General features: G+C 41.6%; 1 protein-coding gene across 7 annotated transcripts in view; it reads left to right on the plus strand.

The window, feature by feature from the left end:
- SH3GL3 (SH3 domain containing GRB2 like 3, endophilin A3) overlaps positions 1-16,607 on the plus strand; it is a 146,726-nt gene that overhangs the window by 71,810 nt on the left and 58,309 nt on the right. The window lies entirely within an intron of this gene.

A 16,607-nucleotide genomic window follows, 5' to 3' on the forward strand; every position in this document is an offset into this window, starting at 1 on the left:
CTTGCAAGCTAACTGTTCAGTTTCATGAATGCTGCAAAAGACACAAGTCTCCTGGGTCAGAGAGAGATGACTTTCTTCGTCACAACAGTAGCAGTAGCCAGAGTACTAGAATTTTCTTGTGCCAGTCCCCCGAGTCCAAATTCCTACAGGGCAGCCATGAAGAGGGCCCGGTGACTCCCGTACACGCAGCAGATTGTGTTACAGGAGAATAACCCTCAGCTCAGGGAACCTGAGCCTTTCATAATGTGCAGTAAGCCTGTCTGACCTTTGCTCCCGAGGGAGATGTTGTCTGTATTATACTGGACAGTAAACAAAGCTGTCCCTGGAGAGACACTGTATCAGACTATCTTGAAAAGATAGTCTGGAACAGAGGGAGCAGAGCCTCTGCTTGTAAGACTTGCAGAAACATGAGAGACCTAGGGAGAATTATCTCCCAACAGTGTAACCCACCTGTTATTAATTCGTGTGTGGTGAGAAGTACATTTCATCGTTTTCTATGCCGATACCCAGTTATCCCGGCATCCTGTACTGGAAGAGTGGTCAATGCCGGCTTTCAAGGGACAGGTGCTGGTGAGTTAGACTGGGGTTCCTGCAGCAGAGGTGAGGAGCGCTGACCGGCTGTGCTACACGCTCTAGAGGTGGAATTGACAGGACTTCATGAGATGGTGGGTTGTGGGGGAAGGGGCTGAAGGAGGGAGAGCATCAGGAATAGCGTATTCTTCTTCATCAGATCTTAAAATGTATTTGTATCCATAAAGAGAAAAAACCAGACATTTAAAATAGGCCTGTATTTCTCGTAACCTGTTAGATATTCAGTGTAAAGTTGACTTTGGAATCTGAAACTTGAGTTATGTGGATCATGGGCCCAGAATTATCTGCATGTCTGGCTGGCCTGTTTCAGTTTTCTCTTACTGATATTTGTTTTTCCCTTTCCAGTCTGGAAAGCAAACGTCTGCTGTGGAAAGTGATATTTTGTGAGCAAAACATTAAAATCTGTAACAAAAGAAAACAAACCACAGAGCAAAAGTGATTCTGTATCATAACTCACTGTCCAGTCAGGATACAGAAACCACGGGAAGTTTTTCAGATAGCGATTTCTGACTACACAGGGGTTGGAAGGCTGGAGGAACAACAATGGATGCTGAAGTAATCCAGAGATTAGTAACTTCAAGGAGTGGCTGCTATCTCTAGGTGCTGGGGGACAAAAAGGAAGAGGTGGTGGTACCAAACTCCAGGAGGCCAGAGGACAGGCTGCCGTGGGTAGTGCTCTGACCTGCGGTGGTGCTGAGAGCTGGGACCGAATCACTGAGGGGACGCCTCGCGCCGGTGCCAGAAGGGCTGAGACTGGGAGCTGGAGCTTTTGCTGATGCTGGAAGGATGCTGACAGAGGCTGAAAGCAGGAACAGAGTCCTTTCTTTCCTCCTCCCTCTTTCCACTTATGTCAGAGCCTAATTAGCGGCATGGAAGTGCCTACTGCAGAGTCCCAGCCTTGGCGTCACTGAGTAGATGCAGAAGGGTGGGATGGGGCTGAGAGACAATAGGCAAACAACCAGCACAGATTCTGAGCAGCAAACTTTGGATTAGAACATCCTACAACAATGCAAAAATTGTTATGCTCATTTTCTTGCCATTTCTGGGGACTGCAGCCCATGGGTCAGCTTGGAGCGGCAGTCGGCTCTCTGTCTGTCTCTGTGATGTCCTGGCTCCTAGCAGGGGCTGTGTCCAGGCTGAGGCTAGTGGAGGCCGGTGTTGCTGACCATGGAAGGAGTCCTGGGCAGTGTTTGATGTTTATTATGTGTCTGATTATTTTCCAAAGTCGAGTTGAATTAGTTTTGGATTTTTATGCATTTTTGAGGTCAAAGCTAGAAGTCATAACATCTGAGGTCTTGTTCTAGCCCCTCTTATCACCTGAGAAGTTGGTGGTTTCTGGGCGAGGGGGCAGGGGAGGAGCAGGTGCAGAGGGAAAGAGGGAATGATGAGTTCTGTAGGGGGCATGTTGAATTGGGACATCCAGGAGGCAGCTGGATGTGTGGATCTTGAACTCAGGGGACTGATTTGGGGCTAAAGATAATAATTTTGGTGCTTGATGGTAAGTGAAGCTTTTGAGAGTGTGTGTGATTTCCCAGGAGAGAATGCAGGCGAGTGAGAAGAGGTGAGGGAAAAGTTGAAACCAGACCTTGGAGGAACCCCAACATGTTCAAAGCGAGAGGAGCCTGCAGAGGCAAGAGAGACCATGGTAATAGAAAGTTCTTCTTTCGAGCAGATTCTTTCCTCGCCACTTGCATCTTGGGTGTTACTCACGAGCACAGTAACGGATGCACCTGCAACAACCTCGGTGTAAGTTTAAAGCTCAGATCCTGAAGTGTTGTTTTTTAGGGACAGTCTCCCTGAAGCCACATGGTCCATAGCTGTGATGCGGCAGCACACGCCTCCGCCTCTGGCTCTCTGCGGGGCTGGCGGGGGCGCAGGCCTCTGCTGACCTCATTTTGCAAGCGCGGGGCCTGGCCAAGGCATTGCACATGCTACACGGTCACACGAGTGTTGTCACCTTAGTTTGGCTCTGGAATTGACTTTGATCCACTGATTTTCTTTTCTTGCTTTGCCATTACAGCTGCTTTTTAAAAAGCAAAATCACTAAATTTTCGGAGTCAATAATTTCAGTTTGGCAAAAAAGGGGCAAAATATATGCAGGCTCTAAAATCTTCTTTGAGATCACAGGATGCTCTTTTTCTGATTACAGTATCCAATAAAACCTCCCATGTAACTGTAGGAAAAAGGCTGTTTGGGCTAGAGCAAGGACAACTGAAAAATTATTTTTTTTTTTTGGTGAGGAAGATTCACTCTGAGCTAACATCTGTTGCCAATCTTCCTCTTTTTTTGCTTGAGGAAGATTAGCCCTGAGGTAACATCTGTGCTGATCTTCCACTATTTTGTACGTGGGGTGCTGCCACAACATGGCTTGACGAGTGGTGTAGGTCCACACCTGGGATCCAAACCTGGGAACCCAGGTCGCTGGAGCGGAACATGCGAACTTAACCACTATGCCACTGGGGCGGCCCAAAAAACTGTTTTTTGAAAAGCTTAACTAACTACCTCTTTTCCTAAATCACGGACATGTTCAGCATATCTGATATGGCCAAATATGAATTTATATGACAAATAGTTATAAGGGTGATTTTTGCATCATTAACACCCTTTCCTTTTACCAAAGAATTCTTTGAAGATGCCTTTAAATAAGCAAGCTTCTCAAGTGAATTTAAAAATATGTTTTGAATGATGAAAACTAGATTTACACATAATTTTTCAGGGACACATCCTAGAAAGGAAGTACAGTTGTAAAGTGTTGAGTGAGGCCATGAAGGTTTTCATGGGAAGGAAAAGAATGTAGTATTCATTTCTACCTTTTCTTTTCTCTTATCAATGTCTTAAAATAGACCGACAGTACATTTTATTGTTACTCTTTATTTGCCACAATATCAATGACATCTCACTTGATTTTAGTCCTTTAGCCTTGAACGAAATGACACTGAGGAAACAAACGAGTATTTTAAGATGCCTGCCCTCGGAAGAGTTTGGAAGGGCAGACTTCTGTGTGGGGGGATTTGCTGAGAGAAGTGTGGGGTGGGCACCCAGGAGAGGAGCAGAGGAACTTTGGAGAAGAGACCGGGAAGGTCCTGAATTGCATCACCCAGGAACCCACCCAAGACCGGCATTTCTTACATGAGGGTGCCCTGTGACGGCGAGGGGCAGAGCGGGGAACTCGGCCATTCCCAGCAGCGCTGAGGCTCTTTCTGACCTTGATTTTGGAGTTACGAGTTAGTTCACGCTAGCAGCTTTTGGCTCCCTGTGCCCGAGTGTGGGAGCTTTTATGAAATCCTGGAAATATTCTGGCCCTCATCTCTAGATGCAGACCCAACCTTAATTTACGCATCTGATGTGACCCAAGGTACTTGTGGGTTTAATTTGTTTTGTTTTTGCCATTATCCTTCTCATCTCTCAGTGGCCTCAAATTTCCAAAAACAACTGAATGGGAAATCAGAGAAGATTCTCCTCCCTGAGGCAGGAGAGCCGTGTGCTGGCAACAGCAGCAACTATCCCAGAGATCACCAGAACCTTCCAGCAGAGTGAAGGGGGAAGATCATATTCGTTGTTCAGCAGCATTAACGTAACCAAACAGCAGAGGCCAGAGGACGTGAGGAAGGGATTATGAGCAAGGGATTATGCTACGAGGATGATTTCTTCTCCGCCTGTTTGGACGTCTCTCTTTAAGTCCAGCTCATCTTGGAGTACTGGGGAGTGAGTAAGGTCAGCCCGAGAGGGGGCGACAGTGGATCATGTGCAGTTTGTGGCCCCGAAGGTTTTGATTTGCGAGATGGTGGGTGAATCGGCCTTTTCTTCCAAAAGCTTCAACACATACAAGTTGCTAACCTGTTGGCTATTTTTTTAAAAAAAATCTAGATTCTAGTCTCTTGGTTGTTTGTTGTGAAGGATGTATCTTCCCATTTCCAAAGAGAAATCATATAGATTTATGCTTTTCACCTGTAACTTTCTGTCCAGCTATTTTATTTTTATAGGAGGAATTTTTAAAAAACTTTTTGAGATCACATCCATTATAACTCTTGTAAAGCAATCCAGATAAAATCGTAAGTTATTAATTTTGTGCTCTTTTTTCCTATCTTGAAGTTACTAAAACAACAGGTTTGCTTTCCTTCAATTAATCTTCATGCTTTTCTTTTCTATTATTACCGTTTAGCAACTGTATGATGAGTTTTTTGTTTTTTTTGTGTGTGTGTGTGAGGAAGATCAGCTCTGAGCCAACATCTGATGCCAATCATCCTTTTTTTTTTTTGCTGAGGAAGATTGGCCCTGAGCTAAAATCCGTGCCCATCTTCCTCTACTTTATATGGGACGCCACCACAGCATGGCTTGACAAGCGGTGCCTCGGTGCACGCCTGGGATCCAAACCTGCGAACCCCGGGCCGCCGAAGTGGAGCATGTGCACTTAACTGCTGTGCCACCTGGTTGGCCCCTGGGTTTTTTTTTTTTAATCTTTTTAACTTCTCTGAAGGTCTCCAGGCGAGGAGATCATGTGTTTAGACACATTTTGGTTATTTCCTTGCTGTCATTCAGGACCCAACTTTACTGGCCTTTTATGGAGAAAAGTATCACTAATAGAAACTCAAACAATATCCTTAACATGCCCACAGATTATTTCAGGACTCTTCAGGACATTTTTGGGGGGCAGTCACTGGTCAGGGAGCCTACTATTTGGTGTACACTCTTCTAGTGCTGGGGACACCCTGATGAGGAAGATAGACAGGATCCCGCTCCCAAGGATCTCACAGGCCACTGCAGAGGCTGACATGTCTGTAAATTGCAGTGCAGGGTGATAAGTGCTGTGTTAGCACTTATTGTATTAAGGGGACCCGCAGGAGGAGCCCCCACCTGGGTCTCAGGAGTCAGGCCAAACATCCCAGTGACACTTAGCTGAGCCTTGAAGGTTGTGTAGGAGTTTGGTAGGTGGGAGAAGCCTTCCAGGCAGTGCAAACAGCACGTTCGCAGGCAGGCAAGAACAGGATGCTTCTGAGTGACTAAGAGTTTAGGAATGGAGGAGTGTGGGGTGCTTATGAGGAGTGGCCGTGAATGAGGCTGCAGAGAGGTAAGAGGCAGCCAGGTCACGGAGGGCATGGTACACTGTGTTAGGGAGTATGGGTTTTGAAGGCAACAGGGAGCCACTGAATCAGCCCTGGGAATGACATCATTCAGTTGGCCTTTTGGATTGCTCATTGACGGTGGTGTGGAGGAAGAATTTGAGGAGCTGAGTTAGGAGGCTGTTTGAGTGGTTCAGGGGTGAGATGATGGTGGCCTGAACTGAGGATGTGTTAATGGGAATGGAGAGAAGGCAATGGAATCGAGAGATGTTTGGGATGTAGGGTGGATAGTACTTGGTGGCTGATTAAGTGTGCGTTTGGGGGTAGTGTGTGTGGAATGAGTGAGAGGGAAGACAAATTGATAACATTTCAGCAGTTGCTCATTTTTATATGACACACACACACACATTCATTTTCTGAGAGTCCCTTAGAATTTCTATAAAGTCTAGAACAACTTTCAGCTTCCAGACTTTATCAACTGTGTGTGAGGGGTAATCCCACTGATTGAGAAGGGAATATAGGCAGAAAAGCAGATTTGAGGAACGGAATGATGAATTGTTAAATTTTGCAATTGATTTGTCTTTGGAATGTCCAAAGAAAATTTCCAGCAGGCAATTGGAGTGTGAAAATAATTGAAGTTTAGGAGAAAAGCTTGGGCTGGAGTTACACATTTTCATATCAGCAGCATACATAGACGATTGATAAATCCACGGAAATAGGTGAAACCACCCAGGGAGATTATGTAGGGCAAGGAAGATAGAGGGCCAAGGCTGTAACCCTGGTTGAAGAAAAAGAAATTACAACGTATTTGAGGAGGTTCAGGGGGAAGAGAAGGAGACTTAAGCCACAGAGGCCACGAAAAGAGGTACTTTGAAGAAGAGAATGGTGAGTACAGTCAGAACGCCTCAGAGAGGCCATGTGAGCGAAGAGCTGAAATTTATCCTGGGGATTGAGAAATTAGAAGGTCATTGGTGAGAGCAGTTTATTTATTTATTTATTTATTTTGTGAGGAAGATCAGCCCTGAGCTAACATCCATGCTAATCCTCCTCTTTTTGCTGAGGAAGACTGGCTCTGAGCTAACATCTATTGCCAATCCTCCTCCTTTTCTTTCCCCAAAGCCCCAGTAGATAGTTGTACCTCATAGTTGCACATCCTTCTAGTTGCTGTATGTGGGATGTGGCCTCAGCATGGCCGGAGAAGTGGTGCGTCGGTGCGCGCCCAGGATCCGAACCCGGGCCGCCAGTAGCAGAGTGCAAGCACTTAACTGCTAAGCCATGGGGTCAGCCTGAGAGCAGTTTAAATGGAGCTGTTTAAGGTGTATCAATTATAAGGTGTGTCAATTAGGAATGAGTTTGGCCGCAAGTAACTATAGCCACATACAGATCTGGGCTTATTTTACTCTTATAACCCAAAGTCCAGAGGTGCGAGGCTGCCTGTGTGTGTTCTGCAGCTTAATGATGTCAGGGCCTGTATCTCTGCAATTCTTGAAGCCTTTGCTTATGGTCTCAAGTAGTCTGATACAGTCTTATACATCATGGTCATTTCAGAAATGACCCTTCCCAGAAATCCGCACTCTGGCTGACTTCCACTTGGATCTCATTGGCCATAATGAGTGACCCGAATGCCTGCAGTTGTGAGGAATGCTGGGAAAGCATGGAAGGAGACTGCCCCTTCTGGCACAGTGACCCACTGCCTGGGCTGGCCACACTGCCATCTTGAACAAAATCCAGGTACTGTTAGCAAGGAAGGGGAGATTGTATGGAGCAGGCAGCTAACAGTGCTGGTCCTACCTGGGTTGAGAAGTGAAGGGGAAGTGAGAAAAGGGGGACCGTCTGTGTATATGGCTCCTTAAGAGGCTGTTCTGAGAAGTGTGGACTAGAGCAGGTAGCCGGCAGGGGATGTGGGGAAATAATGGAAGGTGACGTTTTAGACTGTGAAAGGCTTGCGTCCATGTAAATGTTGGTCCCAGGGGGTGGGGGAGGTTGAAGATTCATCAGAGGTTTTCACACCCTGGCCAGTCGCCAGTGAGATGTGGGATGGGTGAGGGCTGTGCTTCTCTTTTGTAAAGTGGCAGAAGGGGGCTTGTGGATTCCGGAGCTTCTCAGGCACATTGCTTGTAGGAAAGAGTACATACATTGGTTGAGGATCTGGAAATATATTCCCTTAAAACTGTCCACACTCAGTCTCCAGGTGATCCCAGTTCAAAGACTGCTGCCTTAAATCATGTGGCATAGTTTCAATCCGGCCGTTAGAATTCCCTGGTCCACGTGCTACTCACAACTTGAGCAGTGAGTGACTGGAGTTCATGTTCTCCCCTCCTCAGCTGGGCCTCGGGCAGGCCATGCTATCTGGGAGGGTGTGCGCTTGTATTTTTCTCTTGGAGTCTCCTACCCCAGAGCTGCTGGCCCTCGGCGTTTGGAGGATGCAGTGGGAGGAGGGGAAGGCGGGGCAGGGGAGTTTCTACTTGTTTGGTGACCGTGCAGATGACTCGTGGTCCCTGGCAGGTGTTCAGAGCTGACTTCCTCACGGGTGCCTCGTTTCCTCCCGGGCTTCTCTGGCTGGTGTTTGCTTGATTTGTGCAGTGAATGCACTTCTACAATTTCTGGTGGCACTAACCTTCTCTTTTAGGATCCTCTTGGGGAGGGTCACTTTGATGCCTCGGGCCCCAGTTCTGGTCCCAGGGTTTGCTGACCTGCGATCTTCCCTGAGATCGGGGGTACAGTTACTTCTCATGCAGCGGGATCTCTTTCTTCCTCTCTCTGCTTTCCTTTTGTTGGCTTAGGCCGGTAGACTCTGGACCTTTGCTTCCGTCTACAGTCTTTTTAAATTCACAGACCCGTTGACCTGATTCTGCAACTTGTAGGGGCTCCATGCAAAATTCCAGACCAAGAAAAATTAATGAGCACAAAACACTTGACTTTATAGATATTAAATTTTTTTCTAAGATAAAGAATCCTAAAAAAAAATGTCAGAAAAAACTTACCTACAAATCCTTCTCTCAGAGTTTTCTCAGCAACTTGAAATGCCAGCAAACAGTGAACTTGCAGTGTCTCCAAGGTATTGGGGAGGGAATAAATTGACACCCAAATACTGTATTTAGCTTGGTGCCCAGAGGATACTCAATTTTTCCGTTAAATGAATGCCAGAATGTGAAGGTCTCTTCTCTGGGGGAGGTTGCAGATAAATATGTACAACTTATTGTCACTTTTGTAAACAGAAATGTGTGTGTATGTGTTGGTGTGTATGTGTAAATTTAGGAAAAGGGTGGGAAGAATTGTCCCAGACTGTCAACAATGATTATATCAGGCAATAGGGGCACCATTGCCTCTTAATTCTTATAAGTCAAAATTTTAATGAGATTTGGTAATATTTTACATTTTTTTTCATTATTTTTTCGATTTTATAAAATACCATCTATATAAAAAAACAAAAGCTATCATAGATCAAGGCTTGGTTGTATGATTTTTTAATTTAAAACATGGGGTTCCTGCTTATTCATTAAAAAAACTAGGTATATCACTTGTGCTAGAACTTTCTTTAGACTGATATTTATTGGTGAATGTTAGGAATAAAACCTTCCCAGCATCAGCTTCCTACCTCCTTTTGAAGGTGATGGAATTTTCCTAGGACGGACAGCATGGCTTAAGGAGAATGAAATACATTTTTCCAGCCAAAATATTTCATGTGGTTCAAAGCTCATTGAACTATTGAACTAGATAGAACTATTCTCTCATTCTCTCATCTGATCTTTTATATCTCACCTCAAGAGCTACTCAGCTGTCCTTATCAGGTCTTTGACTACCTAGGTCAATGAAAAGGGTACATAACAGAACAAATCCCACAAAGGAAGAAAGGAAAAGAGTAGGTTCCTCCCAGATCCCAGTGAAACCCTGCGTTCCCACGTGGGCCTGTCTGTGGTCTGCCCCCAAGCAGGAGCAGGTTCTGAGAACATAGATTCTCAGAAAGAGAGTGATCTTTGTGATTAATTACATTCCCAAAAGACCCTGCCTTAACCATACAGGGTCTTCTCCAAAGAAAATTCTGAAAGACTACATTTTGCTATGAAAGGGATCAAACATAAAATACCAGTTAGAATCAATCTTTTAAAAAGGTCAGACTCATAGAGACCTACAACTAATGATCATTGGTTTGAATACATGTTGGAAAACTTTTAAAGAAACATAAAAAATTTATGGGAGAAACGTCAACCTCATCCATCATCCCTAATTGAAAATGGCCAAAGAAATATAAAAATGGATGGAAATGGGCATCAGAGCTGGGAGTTAGAGAATTCCTCCATGCACATGCCACCAATGGAGGAGGTTCTGCGCAATATACAGATTACAGGAAGCTACCTTGGCCAAATCATAGATACCTTTTTTGAGATAAAGCTAGGGCATGCAAAAAGTAAGTAGAAGAGATTCTACTAGACCCCAGTAACAGCCTCTAATTTCCAGGTGTGAGAGCTGAGAGGGGTCAGCCTCTCTGTAGACTGAGAACATTCACTCCAGGTGGAACCCCTACTCCTCTAGTGGGTCCATGGTTTAGAATCAGCTCCTGCAGGAAGCCCGAAGCCAAGCTCGGCCTGAGGACAGCAGGCCTTCGTGATACAGTGGGTGGGGCATAAAGAAGGTGGGTGGTCCTGGGCACACTCAGCCAAGAGGGAGTTGCTTTCTACTTCCCATCTTGTTTTTTTTGTTGTAGATTTTAGAACATTTCCTTGACTCTGTCTTCCCAGTAAACAATGCATATTTCAGCTTTGTGCATTCCGTGCTCACCCTTTTTGATTGAATTTTTTCCCCTTCTGGTTACTCCGTTTTCATTGTAGCCTTTTCTCCTTTTATACATACAATATCTTCTCAAATGTATCTGTGGGCATTCATGAGAACTTTTAGAAGTTCCTCCCTCTACCTTCTCTCTCTGTCCTTTGGATAATTTTAAAGTTTCCTCTGTGATGTTTTCTCTCATGCTCCTAGTTTTTCTCAGGTTTCTGTGATTCCTAGTTGTCAGTCAATAAGAATGAAGGGCTAGGTCCAGCATTGTAGGTAGCTGGCTTAGGTTTGTCTGTTTGCCTAAGAGTCTTCCCTTCTTGCTGGAGGGACTTAGTGCAGGGCTGGGTGTGGCTCCAGGGTGAGTGGCCACACGGGACCAGACAGGAAGGCTGTTGGGATGTTTGGAAGGCTCTCTAGCTCCTCTCAGATCTTCACACCCACTTTGGCACCCACCCAATTGGAGTAGTCTACTCTCTTTAGAGTGTGGGTGCAGGACAGACACCCTCACTGCCTCTCGCTCAGTTGGTAATGTTAATGGCTCATGTGTCAGATGTGGTCCTAAATGCTTTCCATATATTAACCCTAATATATGAGTTATAACCCAGTAACTTATATCTCCACATTTTTCAGATAAGGAATTGGAGGCACAGAGAGCTTCAGTAATTTGCCCAGAGCTACCTCTCTAATTAGCAGTGGGCAGGGATTTGAACCAAGATGATGTAAATGCAGAACCTGCCCTTGGGTGTAGAGGTGGGGCATGGAGATGGGATTGGAGAGTTTCCATTGATCCTTTTTGCTTTCTATACGGTTCTTTTGTCAAGTCTCCTGGTCATTCCCCAGGGACTCACTCTGGTTTTTTTTTTTTTTTTTTTTTATGTCCACTTTGTTTAGACTTGGAATTCCTTTGTATTAACTTTTATCGTGGGAGCAGTTTTCTACCGTGTATATATTGGTCTGCTATTCCTCAGCTCTCTGATCCCATCTGCTTTCTATCTTCTAGGAATTTCTCACCATTTATGATCTGCTGCTGGCACTGTTTTTGTTTTCAACCCTGTTATAGATGTGTCATATGCCTCTCTATATATATTGACAAGTTTATTTAAAGGTATTTGGCTCAGCGGAGAGGAAGATGTGTGCATTTGGTCCACCATCTTGATTCGATGTCTGTGATATTTTCTATATGCATTTTATCTATTTACTTTCTCTTAGTGAGATTAATTAATTACTTTATCCTGCTGCTATGACGATTAAACTTGAAGTAGCATTTAGGGTGCAGGGGACATAGTCACCAGTAATAGCACCAGGCTTTTTGTTCTTTTGAATATAGATTATTAGATTCTGTATGGTTTAGTCACAATTCTACTGAACAGAGACTTCCAGATGTGGATAGTCGGACATGAACATTATTTCTACTTCTTCAGACAGAGAAGGAAAAAGCAGGCCGGCATTGTTTGTTAAACTTCCTTGTAGACAAATAAATCATGATAAATATGATGTATGCAAATATTGAAAACATTGAATGCAGGGTTCATGGGGGGGTTAAACATTTTTATGGAAATAAAACATACATACAGGGAAGTGACAGATACATATGCAGCTTGATGTATTTTAACAAAATGAACAAATCCATGTATCCAGTTCATGATATAGAAGATGGCGGGCACCCCAGAAGGCTCCCTGGTAACCCTAACTCAAAGTAACCACTACACTGACTCTTATCACCATGGATTCACTTTTCCTGTTTTTAAATTTTATATGAATGGAATAACACAGCATGTTCTCTTTTATTTTTGGACTTGATATAATTAGAATCACACTGTGTGAGCTTCTTTCATTCATTGTTATGTCTGAAATCTACCCGTGTTGTTGCATGTGGCAGGAGTAGTTCTTTTTTTTCATTGCTATACAGTATTGCATTATTGAAATAGCCATGAGATAGTTATTCATTCTACTATTAATAGACCTTTGAGTTGTTACCAGTTTTTGGTGGTTATGAATAATGCTGCTTATACATGAATTTTGGTGTACATATGAGGAATTTCTGCTGGGTATTTACCTAGGAATGGAATTACTGAGTCATAGGGTATGGCTATTTATATATACAGTTTTAGTAGATTCTGCCAAACGGTTTTCCAAAGCAGTTGTACCAGTGTATTCTCCCACCAACAGTGTATGAGGGTTCCAGTTGCTCCATTAATTCTGTAATATTGTTTTAAAATAATTTTAGCCATTCTGGTAGTGATGTAGTGGCATCTCATTGTGGTTTGATTTGTATTTCCATGATAATAATGAAATAATGGAAATATTTTTGTATGCTTATTGGCTCTTTGGATATCCCTTTTTTGTGAAGTTGCCTCCATAAGACTTTTGCCTATTCTAAAATATTGTTGCCTTTCTCTTAATGACTTGTAGGAATTCTTTTTAATGTCTGAATGTGATTCTTTGTCAGATAATTATATTGAAAATATCTCCTATCTATGGCTTGATTTTTCACACTCTGTCTTCTCTTATTTTTAATAAAGCCCAACATATCAGTCTTTTTCTTTATAGTTAGTAGTATTTTGGGAACTGGTTGAAGTATCTCTTATCCCAAGGTTATGTTAACTTTTAGAATCTTTAAAGTTTTACCTTTGACATTTATTTTAACATCAATGAAGAATTGTTTTTGATGTATAGTATAAGATAGGGGTCCTAAATATTTTTAAGAATATAAAGGGATTCTAAAATCAAAGAGTTTGAGAGCTGGTGATTTAGAGCTATAAAAACCCCTGTAGGAACAACTTTAGCTACATCCCACAAGCTTAAATATATATATATATTTGGTATTACTCATTTCAAAATATATTCTAATACTCATAGTGATTTCATCTTCAATTCAGGTTATTTAGACATATTTAATTTCCAAATATTTGGAAAATTTTTCAGGTATTGATTTATATATTAATTTCACTGTGGTCAGAGAACATATTCCGAATGATTTTAGTCTTTGAAATTGTTGGAGATGTGCTTCATGATTCAGCATATGGTCTGTTTTGGTAAATGCTCCATGTCTACTTGAAAACAGCCTTTATTCTATCGTGTTTGCTGTAGTGTTCTACATATGTAAATTTGATTGTTCAAGTCAAGTCAATCTATTGTTTTTTTGTCTGTTTTATCAGTTACTGAGAGAGATATGTTAAAAAATCAAAATATTTGGAATTGTTTATTTCTAGTTTTAGTTTTATAAAATTTTCCTTTATACATTTTGAGGCTGTGTTTTTAAGTGCATACAGATTTAGGATTGTTATATCTTTCTTTTGAATTGACCTTTTGTAATTTTTTAAATGTCCTTCTTTAGTCTACTAATAATGTTTTTTGTCAAAAAGTATATTTTGTATATTAGCATAGCTTCTCAAGATTTTTTTGTTGTAAATGTTAGTGTTTGTCTGATATATCTTTTTCCATGTATTTATTTTCCTCCCATATCAGTATATTCAATGTGTATCCCTTATAGGCAGAATATAGTATAGTTTGATATTTTATCATCTTGGCCAATGCCTTTTATCTTTTATTTGGAATATTTAGTCCATTTACGTTTAAAGTAATAGATAGTTTTGCTTTTAAATCTATGTTATTATTTTCTGTTTGTCTCATTTTTATTCTTATTTCTTCTTTCTTGCCTTCATTTTTTTTTTTGCTAAGGAAGATTCGCCCTAAGCTAACATCTGTGCCCATCTTCCTCTATTTTGTATGTGGGTCACTGCCACAGCACGGCCACCACTGAGTGGTGTAGGTCCACACCTGGGAACTGAACCCAGGCTGCTGAAGCGGAGCACGCTGAACTTATCCACTAGGCCATGGGGCCAGCCCCTTTCTTGCCTTCTTTTGAATTAATCATTTTTATTATTCCATCTTGCTTCTCTAGTAGCTTGCTAGTTACATGATTGCTTTAAAAGCAATCCTAGAGATTACAACATGCATTTTTTATGTGGTGGAGTCTTCCTTAAATTAGTATTTTGTTACTTCCAGGCAACGGAAGACCTCAAAACAATTTAGCTCTACCTCTTTAGTATTGGCTTTTGTGTTACTGTTTTCATGGTTTAAAATTCTACATATATTTAAAACCTTGCAAGATATTATTATTGTTTTAAGCTGTCAGTATTCCTTTAGATTTATCTTTTTGGTTCTCTTCATTTCTTTCCATATTTCCTTGTTACCATCTGGAATATTCTTCTTTTATTTGAAGAACTCCCTTTAGTGTTTCTATTGGTGTGTGTTTGCTGGTGAAGAATTCTTTCATTTTTTGTCTAAATATTTTTAAAATTTTGCTTTCATTTATGAAGGGTATATTCACTAAGAATAGAATTTTAGGTTGGCAGATAATTTCTGTCAGCACTTAAAAGTTTTGATTTCATTGTCTTGTAGCTTCCATGATTTCTGCGGCAATGTTAGTTGACAATCTTTTTTGTTGCTTTTTTGAATGCAGTGTGTTTTTTTTTTTTCCTTTGATTGTTTTTAAGTTTTTCTGTCTTTGGTTTTCAGCAAAAGACTTGTACCTAGGTCTGCTTTTCTTCATATTTATCCTGCTTGAGATTCAAAGAAGAGCTTTAATCTGCAGCTTGATGTCTTTTGACTATATTAAACAATTCTTGGCCATCTTCTTTTCAAATGTTGCTTCTTCCTCATTTCTCTGTCCCCTCCTTCTGGAACTCTAAAATACACATATGTTAGGTCTTTCCACTGTGTCTAATATGTTTATAATGTTCTTTTTTATATTTTTAATCCTCTTTCCCTTTACATTTCAATTTGGATCTTTTTCACTGATTTATTTTCCAGTTCACATATTCTCTCTTTTACAGTGTCTACTTGTTACTAAACCCTTCTGATGAATTCTTAATTTCAGTTATTGAATTTTTCATTTGCTCTCTTTTTATGTTTTACAGTTCTTTGGTGGAAATTCACATTGTCATCTATTTTCCTGAACATATTCATCATAGTTATCTTAAAGATAATTTCTGATGTCAATATTGGGATTACTTGTTGGATTACCTTGTTTTTTTAAATTTAGTTTTCAGTTGTTTGGTTCAGTCTTTTGGTGTGCCAGATGATTTTTTATTTTAATGGCAGATACTGTATGTGAAGACTTGTAGCAGTTCTGGGTGCTGTTATCTTCCTCCAGAGAGGATCTAGTTTTATTCTGGCAGATAACGAGGGTAAAGGCTGATAACTTTGATACAAACAGGGATTTAAATGATTCAAGTTTGCATTTTAGGCTTTGTCAGGACGTATCTCTTTCTAGCTTACTGTTACTCCTAGGCCTTAGGCCTTCAGGGATTGAACTAAAACAGGGTGTTTACTGAGGTATCTCTTTATCGGGCAGTTTTGAACTCCGATTTTGTCTCTTGATTACTGTAATACTGCAAAAATCTCTGCTTAGATGTTTAGCCTTTTGGCAGTCTCTTTGTGCTGGTTTTTTAGCATCTTGCCTTAGGTATACACAGCTTAGGAATTGTCAAAAGCGTTGAAAGGAAATTGCACATAGCCTGTCAGGTTTACTTCTTTATGTTTCTTTTTCTTCCTGGAATTTTGGCCTCTTATATCCTGGTTTCCTAGGTTACAGTGCACTCTAATTTTCATCTCCCTAGCCCAGTGAGACCGCTGCAACTTCCAGGCTGATGCTTTCTGCTCAGCCTTTATGTCCCGTGTTGCAGGCAGAAATTTCCCCAAACGGAAAGAGCAGCTGTGAACGTATGGCTCTTCTCAGTGCATTTCCCTTCTTCGTGATTTTCGTCCCTTAGATCCTGACTGCCTTGGTTGCTCTCTGGTGCCTTCAGAGATTTAAAAATTTTTTGAGTTTGAAGTAATTTTAAACTTACAAGAAAGTTGCAAAACTAGTACAGACAGCTCACATTTACCATTCACTCATCTTCCCCTAATGTTAACAACTTACAAATAGCCATAATTATTTGTTTCTATAATTGCATATTGCCATGTTTTCCAGGCTGATAAAAGCAGAGCATGACTGCTAACTGGTTGAAAGAAAATACAAAGGAGGAAGTAGAGAGGGTGAAATTTTTGGTGCAGGGCTTCAAAGTGTATTCCTCAGAACACTGCTCCTCTGAAATTATTCCTCATATGAGACATGTCCCTTGACCAGATAAGGATGAGAAATGCTACATCTTATATGCACCCCCTCTGGAAATC

The sequence above is a fragment of the Ceratotherium simum genome, chromosome 3 (genome assembly GCF_057802395.1).
Source record: "Ceratotherium simum simum isolate JZ-2026a chromosome 3, ASM5780239v1, whole genome shotgun sequence".
NCBI classification, from domain to species: domain Eukaryota; kingdom Metazoa; phylum Chordata; class Mammalia; order Perissodactyla; family Rhinocerotidae; genus Ceratotherium; species Ceratotherium simum.